Raw genomic sequence first — 11287 nt, 5'->3', positions numbered from 1 at the left:
ATTGGTTACGGAGAACATTTTCTGTTCTTTTGTTTTTGGAACGAGTTTCTAAGAATATAACAGAATCCTGGTGGGGTGTTCCGCATCTACCTGTAATTAGAGATTATTTTCAGTGCACAATACGTGATATTGCGCAGTCACAGTAAAGTTATTACTTTATTTTAGTGCATTACCATTCTTACTATCTGAATGTAAGTAAACATTCTCTCCTTCTTTTTCATTTTCATTGTCATCAACAACAGCAATATTTTCGTCTGAAGTTACAGCTGTCTCCTGGTTTACTGATATGAATAAACGGCAAATTGTGCTGTCTGAATCTATATCAGAACAACAACATAACGAATAACATTATAAAATACCTTTTACGCACGAAACTTGCTTCAAAAAAATTATGCTATCGTAACATTATACAATACCTTTTACGCAGGAAACTTGCTTCAAATAAATTATGCGATCGTATCAAAATATTTACAAACCATTGCATACAACATGAGAATGAAACTCTGAATCGTCACCGAAGGGATTGGAAATAGTAAAAAAATTGTGACATTGGCGCTGCAATTAGCTTCTGCCCGCTTTATGTAACAATTGGCCTTACGAAATTACCGCCTCCAGTTTTATGCATTTCAATCTTGAAATGTTATGACACTGTTTCTGCTCCAGTTTAAATACCACCTACATAAGAAAGAAATGTAGTAATTAGAAAGTGCGTCTTCAAATTATACGTTGTCATGCGCAAATGCTTCCTTGGTCCTCTTCTTAACATTTTCGTAACACATTTTCAAAATCTTCCAGTCACAACCCGTCCGGATGTTACGAGAATTGAATTCAACCGCTATTTCTCTCCATGGCTGTAACTGTTAGCCACAGCGACATCGCCGGTTTTTTTTCTTACACTCAGTTATATCCTTATACTGGTCCAACACAATTTCCAGCAGCAAATATTTATTGCATGAAAAAAAGTTTGAGGATCGCTCCTTTTTCTGTTTACTTGTTTCCATGGTTATAGTACGACAATTTCGATGCTAAATTCTGGGTACCTATGATGTACGATAAATATCTTACGTCGAATCGTTACAATTGTCTCGATAGGCTATTTCAACCATGTTGCCAAGTACCTTAAATAAAATATGAACATGCTTCGGTGGACCTAAGTTTAGCGTCATATAATTGACCCCTCCCCCCCCCTCCCCCCCATGAACCATGGACCTTGCCGTTGGTGGGGAAGCTTGCGTGCCCCAGCGATACAGATAGCCGTACCGTAGGTACAACCACAACGGAGGGGTATCTGTTGTGAGGCCAGACAAACGTGTGGTTCCTGAAGAGGGGCAGCAGCCTCTTCAGTAGTTGCAAGGGCAACAGTCTGGATGATTGACTGATCTGGCCTTGTAACAATAACCAAAACAACCTTGCTGTGCTGGTACTGCGAACGGCTGAAAGCAAGTGGAAACTACGGCCGTAATTTTTCCCGAGGGCATGCACCTTTACTGTATGATTGAATGATGATGGCGTCCTCTTGGGTAAAATATTCCGGAGGTAAAATAGTCCCCCATTCGGATCTCCGAGCGGGGACTACTCAAGAGGATGTCGTTATCAGGAGAAAGAAAACTGGCGTTCTACGGATCGGAGCGTGGAATGTCAGATCCCTTAATGGGGCACGTAGATTAGAAAATTTAAAAAGGGAAATGGACAGGTTTAAGTTAGATATAGTGGGAATTAGTGAACTTCGGTGGCAGGAGGAACAAGACCTCTGGTCAGGTGACTACAGTGTTACAAACACAAAACCAAATAGGGGTAATGCAGGAGTAGGTTTAATAATGAGTAGGAAAATAGGAATGCGGGTAAGCTATTACAAACAGCATAGTGAACGCATTATTGTGGCCAAGATAGATACGAAGCCCACACCTACTACAGTAGTTCAAGTTCATATGCCAACTAGCTCTGGAGATGACGAAGAAATTGAAGAAATGTATGATGAAATAAAAGAAATTATTCAGGTAGTGAAGGGAGACGAAAATTTAATAGTCATGTGTGACTGAAATTCAAGTGTAGGAAAAGCGAGAAAAGGAAACGTAGTAGGTGGATATGGATTGGGGCTAAGGAATGAAAGAGGAAGCCGCCTGGTAGAATTTTGCACAGAGCACAACTTAATCATAGCTAACACTTGGTTTAAGAAACATGAAAAAAGGTTGTATACATGGAAGAACGCTGGAGATACTAAAAGGTATCATATAGATTAAGTAATGGTAAGACAGAGATTTAGAAACCAGGTTTTAAATTGTAAGACATTTCCAGAGGCAGATGTGGACTCTGACCACAATCTATTGGTTATGAACTGAAGATTAAAACTGAAGAAACTGAAAAAACATGGGAATTTAAGGAGAGGGGACCTGGATAAACTGACTAAACCAGAGGTTGTACAGAGTTTCAGGGAGAGCATAAGGGAACGATTGACGGGAATGGGGGAAAGAAATACAGTAGAAGAAGAATGGGTAGCTTTGAGAGATGAAATAGTGAAGACAGCAGAGGATCAAGTAGGTAAAAAGACGAGAGCTAGTAGAAATCCTTGGCTAACAGAAGAAATATTGAATTTAATTGATGAAAGGAGGAAATATAAAAATGCAGTAAATGAAGCAGGCAAAAAGGAATACAAATGTCTCAAAAATGATATCGACAGGAAGTGCAAAATGGCTAAGCAGGGATGGCTACAGGACAAATAGAAAGATGTAGAGGCTTATCTCATTAGGGGTAAGATAGATACTGCCTATGGAAAAAAAGATACCTTTGGAGTAAAGAGAACCACTTGTATGAATATCAAGAGCTCAGATGGAAACCCAGTTCTAAGCAAGGAAGGGAAAGCACAAAGGTGGAAGGATTATATAGAGGGTCTATACAAGGTCGACATACTTGAGGACAATATTATGGAAATGGAAGAGGATGTAGATGAAGATGAAATGGGAGATACGATACTGCGTGAAGAGTTTGACAGAGCTATGAAAGACCTGAGTCGAAACAAGGCCCCCGGAGTAGACAACATTCCATTGGAACTACTGACGGCCTTGGGAGAGCCAGTCCTGACAAAACTCTACCATCCGGTGAGCAAGATGTATAAGATAGGCGAAATACCCTCAGACTTCAAGAAGAATATAATAATTCCAATCCCAAAGAAAGCAGGTGTTGACAGATGTGAAAATTACCGAACTATCAGTTTAATAAGTCACAGCTGCAAAATACTAACGCAATTCTTTACAGACGAATGAAAAAACTGATAGAAGCCGACCTCGGGGAAGAGCAGATTTCCGTAGAAATGTTGGAACACGTGAGGCAATATTGATCCTACGACTTATCTTAGAAGAAAGATTAAGGAAAGGGAAACCCACGTTTCTTGCATTTGTAGACTTAGAGAAAGCTTTTGTCAATGTTGACCGGAATACTCTCTTTCAAATTCTGATGGTGGTAGGGGTAAAACACAGGGAGCGAAAGGCTATTTGTACAGAAACCAGGTTGCAGCATGAAAGGGAAGCAGTGGTTGGGAAGGGAATGAGACAGGTTTGTAGTCTCTCCCCAATGTTATTCAATCTGTATATTGAGCAAGCAGTAAAGAAAACAAAAGAAAAATTCGGAGTAGGTATTAAAATCGATGGAGAAGAAATAAAAACTATGAGGTTCGCCAATGACATTGTAATTCTGTCAGAGACAGCAAAAGACTTGGAAGAGCAGTTGAACAGAATGGATAGTGTCTTGAAAGGAGGATATAAGATGAACATCAACAAAAGCAAAACGAGGATAATGGAATGTAGTCGAATTAAGTAGGGTGATACTGAGGTTATTAGATTAGGAAATGAAACACTTAAAGTAGTGAATAAGTTTTGCTATTTGGGGAGCAAAATAACGGATGGTGGTCGAAGTAGAGAGGATATAAAATGTAGATTGGCAATGGCAAGTGTAGCGTTTCTGAAGAAGAGAAATTTGTTAACATCGAGTATACATTTAAATGTCAGGAGGTCGTTTCTGAAATATTTGTATGGAGCGTAGCCATGTATGAAAGTGAAACATGGACAATAACTATCTTGAACAAGAAGAGAATGGAAACTTTCGAAATGTGGTGCTACAGAAGAATGCTGAAGATTAGATGGGTAGATCATATAACTAATGAGGAGGTACTGAATAGGATTGGGGAGAAGAGAAGTTTGTGGCACAACTTGACTCGAAGAAGGGACAGGGGTAGGACATGTTCTGAGGCATTAAGGGATCACCAATTTAGTATTGGAGGACAGCGTGGAGGGTAAAAATCGTAGAGAGAGACCAAGAGATGAATACACTAAACAGATTCAGAAGGATGTAGGTTGCAGTAGGTACTGGGAGATGAAGAAGCTTGCACAGGAAAGAGTATCGTGGAGAGCTGCATCAAACCAGTCTCAGGACTGAAGACAACAACAACTACAAGGGGCCTTGTATAATCCCTAAACATTGTTTCAGTACACATATTGGTATTTTATCTAATCCTAGTGACTTTTTATTTTTTAGTTTTTGAATTGTTTTACTGACTTCATTCTCTGTAGCTGGAAGTAACATCATTGTATTTAGTGCAACATTATTTATAGGTGTTATATTTGTTTGTGGGAATTTTTGCTTCACGAATTCACTGCATATTTGTGGAAAACTATGACTCTCATACTTCATATCCGAAAACTGAACATGAAGTTATATTGCAGGATTCCGTAATCTGAACAAAGTATCGTAAAACTCGGTTTGCTATAAGAGCTAACCTGTAACCCGACACCGCCGATTCTTCAAAGAATCGAACTTCCACGTATAAAACTGCTTCTAAGTTCTGCTTACTTTGCAAATGCGTTAATGCATTAAATATCTGATTTTAAACATGCAGTCGAGAAAAAGATTAGAAAAGATTTGAAATTATGTTTCAAGTTTGCTCGAAATCTTGAAGTGCTCTCATCCTCAAATACTGGATCATTATAGTCTGCAAAATTTGCGTGCTGTGATTTACATGGCCTCGACACATATCCACAGTTTGTGGGAGTAATACTTGTCTTGCTGTGTTAAACGTTTAACAAAACTGTCTTCCTCTTAATGCGTAGAATTTGGCAATGTTCTAGATTTCTAAATTCGTACAAAAACTGTGGGAAAAAATGATTTATTTGGTATAAACATACAGCCAAAAAAATGGCTCTGAGCACTATGGGACTCAGCTGCTGTGGTCATTAGTCCCCTAGAACTTAGAACTACTTAAACCTAACTAACCTAGGGATATCACACACATCCATGCCCGAGGCAGGATTCGAACCTGCGACCGTAGCAGTCGCACGGTTCCGGACTGCGCCCCTAGAACCGCGAGACCACCGCGGCCGGCTAAACATACGGCCAGTTCTTTTTTAATTTTAATACAATTTAATGTATCGTTAATTAGTTTTCGAACCACTGCATGCTTATCACCAGATAGAGGTGTTACAGAAACATTACATCCCAGACCAAGTGTAACGAGATGCTGCGGTTAAGGGGTGACGAAATTGGCGGAAATTTAGTAAACAGCAACGAAACGTTCTTGAAACAATAATGTTGTTATCTTACTTACGGTGCACTGTATCGTGGTATCCATAGCAAATCCATTCTCATTGCGTACATTATGAAGAGTACACACAAATATACACAGTATTTAGCTGCACTTGGTTTCACACTTACTCGCAGAATAGGAAATATAAATACAATGAACATGTGTAAGTAGATATGAAACATGACACTTTGTTACATCAAGATCTTTGAACTGAGATGAATTGTAGTACAAAACGAGTATTTACAAATAGAGATGGTTACGTCGTTTACAAGAGGGTCCCTAAACCGGACTTCGTAAGTATATTTCCCAGTACCTGTTAAGGGTGGTCATGTACGTAACAACCAAATCGATTCTGGAAATCCGCTTCGAGTTGCCAGTTATCCAATTCCGAAATCGATTTTCGCTCCCATGTAAACGCAACCGGTTTTGAAACGTGCTTTGCGTATCATGTTTCGTCTTATTTTCACAAATTTTCAGCTAATATCGATGTATTGGATTTTTGTACAGTGAAGGATAAGTAGAAATACTAGACTGAAGCGGGCCGCGGTGGTCTCGCGGTTCTAAGCGCTCAGTTCGGAACAGCGGGACTGCTACGGTCCCAGTTTCGAATCCTGCCTCGGGCATGGCTGTGTGTGATGTCCTTAGGTTAGTTAGGTTTAAGTAGTTCTAAGTTCTAGGGGACTGATGACCACAGATGTTAATTCCCATAGTGCTCAGAGCCATTGGAACCATTCTTGAACTAGACTGAAGCTGTTTACGCCTCGTTTAACTGAAGAGAAATAGTGATTGTGCCGACTAAATCAGAAACTGTAAGAGCTGTTTTCCTGGTGCCATTTTGAACTGGGTTAGTAAATCTGCTGCAGACCTTAACATGTAAACACGATTTTCAAAATTCTATTTTCGTCTTTAGGAAGATGTGTCGCATGTAAACAGGTGATTATGTTTCAGTGAATCTCACTAGCTGCAGATGTTTGGTTATGTGCGTAAGTAGCCTGTTTGCATGTTGGCAGCGCTACAGACGTGTTAATATCGCTGAAGCGCTCAGAGCAACTCGGCAAGAGATTCTGTGGTTGGACGGACTAGCAGTTAGCGAGCGGATAGAGAAGGGTTTGGACATGATTTCACAGTGTTGGTAGGACATACATTGTAAAATGTGAATGGATGTAGTTGGTAATGTTAGGGTAGTGGAATTATTGACAAATATATAATTTTTGGAACTATCTGTCATATGAATGAGGTAAAATCTTCTTAATACATTGTTTGCTCTTCAACAAAATCTTTCTTTCGCTAACCATATGCCTCCTAGTAGTTACAATCTTTCTATGCAGGTGCCTGTAGTTGCTGCTTGCTGTAATTGCTGTAGTTCGTGTTACGAAGATTTTCTGTGAGGTAAATGACTTATGAAAAAGTATAGGTTATTGTTAAGATTCTTTGCAATTCAGGGTCATTCGTTTGTGTTAATTATTTGAAGCCATGTTGTCACTGTAGAGCAGTCAGATTGCATTGGCCTTATATATTGTGGGCAATAAATGAATGGGTTAAGTTTGAGTTGTCTGTGTCAGGGAAAATTCCGTAGGTCAGTGTTGAAATGATAATAACAAATAAAGAGACAGTAGTTTCACTTACTCAGCAGTTTCACTCTGTAGTTTCACTCACTACTTTCATGTTGACAGTACACAAGCAATACGGATTGGAAAGGTACATAAAAGATAAACAAGTATAGTGAATATTTCCTATGTAATTAAATCAGTACATCATAGATTTTACATAACTAAGGGAGTGAAATATTTATTATATAATCAAGTTACAGAATTCGGAAATTGTTACAAGACAGAGAATATAATTTACGCAAGATGATGAGTATGTCTTTTATTATTATTATTACTATTATTATTATTATTATTATTCCAGGAATCTATGAAATTCTGGAAGAAAAAGTTGTGCAGTGGTTTCGTGTATTCGTTAAGGTTTGTTGAAGTGATTTTAGCTTCTGAACGTAAATCAATAACTGTTCAAAAAGATTCATCTGTGACCCTTTTTCAGCATTGTGTAGAATGGAAAGATTGTTATTGTTATCATCAACAAGTTGTTCGAGATGAGTAATATAGTATGCAAGACTGGTGCAATAAATCGTATCTAAAAAGCGATTAGTTACATTACCAGATAAATCACCAATTTAAATCTTACTTGCAGTTTGTCATTCATAATGGACATACTGAATTACTGTTTGGAATAGTGAAAATTAAAGTTTTGTTTTTAGTTTAGGCAACCTGGAGCTGGGACGCTGTACACGGTTACATTCCATGAATTCGCAAGTGCGAATAAGGATCGTCATCAGCTGTAGAATCGAATGACGACAGTGAAAAGCTGTGCCGGACCGGCACTAGAACCCGAATTTCCCGCTTGTCGCGAGCGGTCGACTTACCATTTGGCAATCTGAGCGTTACTCACGACCAAATTTCCATATGCCGTCAACCACGCGTCTGCGAAGAGTACTCGCATATCCATTATGTACACTACTGGCCATTAAAATTGCTACACCACGAAGATGACGTGCTACAGACGCGAAATTTAACCGACAAGAAGAAGACGCTGTGATATGCAAATGATTAGCTTTTCAGAGCATTCACACAAGGTTGGCGCCAGTGGCGACACCTACAACGTGCTCACATGAGGAAAGTTTCCAACCGATTTCTCATACACAAACAGCAGTTGAGCGGCGTTGCCTGGTGAAAAGTTGTTATGATGACTCGTGTAAGGAGGAGAAATGCGAACCATCACGTTTCCGACTTTGATAAAGGTCGGATTGTAGCCTATCGCGATTGCGGTTTATCGTATCGCGACATTGCTGCTCGCCTTGGGCGGGATCCAATGACAGTTAGCAGAATACGGAATCGGTGGGTTCAGGAGGGTAATACGGAACGCTGTGCTGGATACCAGCGGCCTCGTATCACTGGCAGATCGAGATGACAGGCATTTTATCCGCATGGATGTAACGGATAGTGCAGCCACCTCTCGAGTCAACAGATGGGGACGTTTGCAAGACAACAACCATCTGCACGAACAGTTCGACGACGTTTGAAGCAGCATGGACTATCAGCACGGAGACCATGGCTGTGGTTACCCTTGACGCTGCATCACAGACAGGAGCGCCTGCGATGGTGTACTCAACGACGAACCTGGGTTCGAGAATGGCAAAACGTCATTTCTTCGGATGAATCCTTGTTCTGTTTACAGCATCATGATGGTCGCATCAGTGTTTGGCGACATCGCGGTGAACGCACATTCGAAGCGTGTATTCGTCATGGCCATACTGGCGTATCACCTGGCGTGATGCTGTGGGGTGCCATTGGTTACACACCTCTGTCACCTCTTGTCCGCATTGACGGCAGTTTGAACAGTGGACGTTACATTTCAGATGTGTTACGACCCGTCGCTCTACCGTTCATTCGATCCCTGCGCAACCCTATATTTCAGCAGGATAATGCACGACCGCATGTTGCAGGTCCAGTACGGGTCTTTCTGTATACAAAAAATGTTCCACTGCCAACCTGGCCAGCACATTCTCCAGATCTCTCACCAAATGAAACCGTCTGGTTAATGGTGGCCGAGCAACTGGCTCATCACAATACGCCAGTCACTACTCTTCATGAACTGTGGTATCGTGTTGAAGCTGCATGGGCAGCTGTACCTGTACACAACATCCAAGCTCTGTTTGACTCAATGACCAGGCGTATTAAGGCCGTTATTACGGTCAGAGGTGGTTGTTCTTGGTACTGATTTCTGAGGATCTATGCACCCAAATTGCGTGAAAATGTAATCACGTGTCAGTTGTAGTATAATATATTTGTCCAATGAATACTCGTCTATCGTCTGCATTTCTTCTTGGTGTAGCAACTTTAATGGCCGGTTGTGTATATTGCCGTACAGGTGAGACGTTTTTCTTGAAAGTCGCTTGCCCGGTATCGGCCGATAAAGGCAATATTGCAGCGCTGTTATCGTAATCAGAATAAAGCAGGCACAGCAACATCGTATCGTGTACAGGGTTGGTTAGCTGTGGCCAGCAGAGTAGTTTCGGCAGCTGGTGACCGCTTCGCCAGACTGGCGGCCCTACGCCGCCGCCCGCAGGCAGCGTCAGCGTGACGCGCAGTTTTGAGCCGGCAGTCGGCAGTCGGCAGTCGCCGGCCGGTCCCCCAGCTGTGCCGGCGCCGGGTGTGACGCAGCGGGCGCGGCGGGTGGCGCCACATCGATCCCCGGTGCGGGCGCGGGCCCTCTGATTAAGCCCGCCGCCCACGCACACCGCAGCGGCCTTTGTGTCGCGGCGGCTGTACGCACTTCGCGCGTTGCGTTTCTTTCCGTGCGCTCTCGAGGACGCCATCGCGGCCTCCACACGGGCGCGGTCGCGGCGCTCCCTCTCAGTTGTGTGCTGTCTGACGGAAACAATGAAATACCCAGAAGGGCAGGACGAATGTAAATGAAACTTCACACGCTGAGGAATTACGTGCTGTATCTGCGGTAGCAGAGGCAAAACGCGAACAGAATTCCTATCTGTTTGTATTCATTGGACAAATATATTAGACTAGAACTGACATGTGATTACATTTTCACGTAATCTGGGTGCAGAGACTCTGGGAAATCAGCACCCACAACAACCACCTCTGGCCGTCATAACGGCCTTCGTACGCCTGGGCACTGAGTCAAACAGAGCTTGGATGGAATGTACAGGTACAGCTGCCCATGCAGCTTCAACGCGATACCACAGTTCATCAAGAGTAGTGACTTGCGTATTGTGGCGAGCCAGTTGCTCGGCCACGATTGACCAGACGTTTTCAATTGGTGAGAGATCTGGAGAATGTGCTGGCCAAGGCAGCAGTCGAACAATGTCTGTATCCAGAAAGGCCTGTACAGGACCTGCAACATGCGTTCGTGAATTATCCGGTTGAAATGTAAGGTTTCGCAGGGATCGAATGAAGGGTAGAGCCACGAGTGGTAACACATCTTAAATGTAACGTCCACTGTTCAAAGTGCCATCAATGCGAACAAGAGGTGACCGACACGTGTAACCAATGGCACCCCATACCATCACGCCCGGTGATACGCCAGTATGGCGATGACGAATACACGCTTCCAACGTGCGTTCACCGCGATGTCACCAAATACGGATGCGACCGTAATGATACTGTTAACAGAACCTGAGTTCATCCGAAAAAATGACGTTTTGCCATTCGTGCACCCAGGTTCGTCGTTGAGTACACCATCGCAGGCGCTCCTGTCTGTGATGCAGCGTCGAGTCCAAGATCCTGCAAACGTCGTCGAACTGTTGTTGTCTTGCAAACTTCCCCAACTGTTGACACAGGGATCGAGACGTGGCTGCACGATCCGTTACAGCCATGCGGATAAGATACCTGTCATATCGACTGCTAGTGATACGAGGCCATTGGGATCCAGCACGGCGTTCCGTATTACCCTCCTGAACCCACCGATTCCATATTCTTCTAACAGTCATTGGATCTCGACCAACGCGAGCAGGAATGTCGTGTTAAGTTAAAGCGTAATCGCAATAGGCTACAATCCGACCTCTATCAATGTCGGAACGTGATGGTACGCATTTCTCCTCCTTACACGAGGCATCGCAACTACGTTTCACCAGGCAATGCCGGTCAACTGGTGTTTGTGTATGAGAGATCTGTTGGTAGCCTTCCTCATGTGAGCACG

The sequence above is a fragment of the Schistocerca gregaria genome, chromosome 4, assembly GCF_023897955.1.
Source record: "Schistocerca gregaria isolate iqSchGreg1 chromosome 4, iqSchGreg1.2, whole genome shotgun sequence".
NCBI lineage: Eukaryota > Metazoa > Arthropoda > Insecta > Orthoptera > Acrididae > Schistocerca > Schistocerca gregaria.
Note: the sequence above shows the minus strand (reverse complement) of the source record.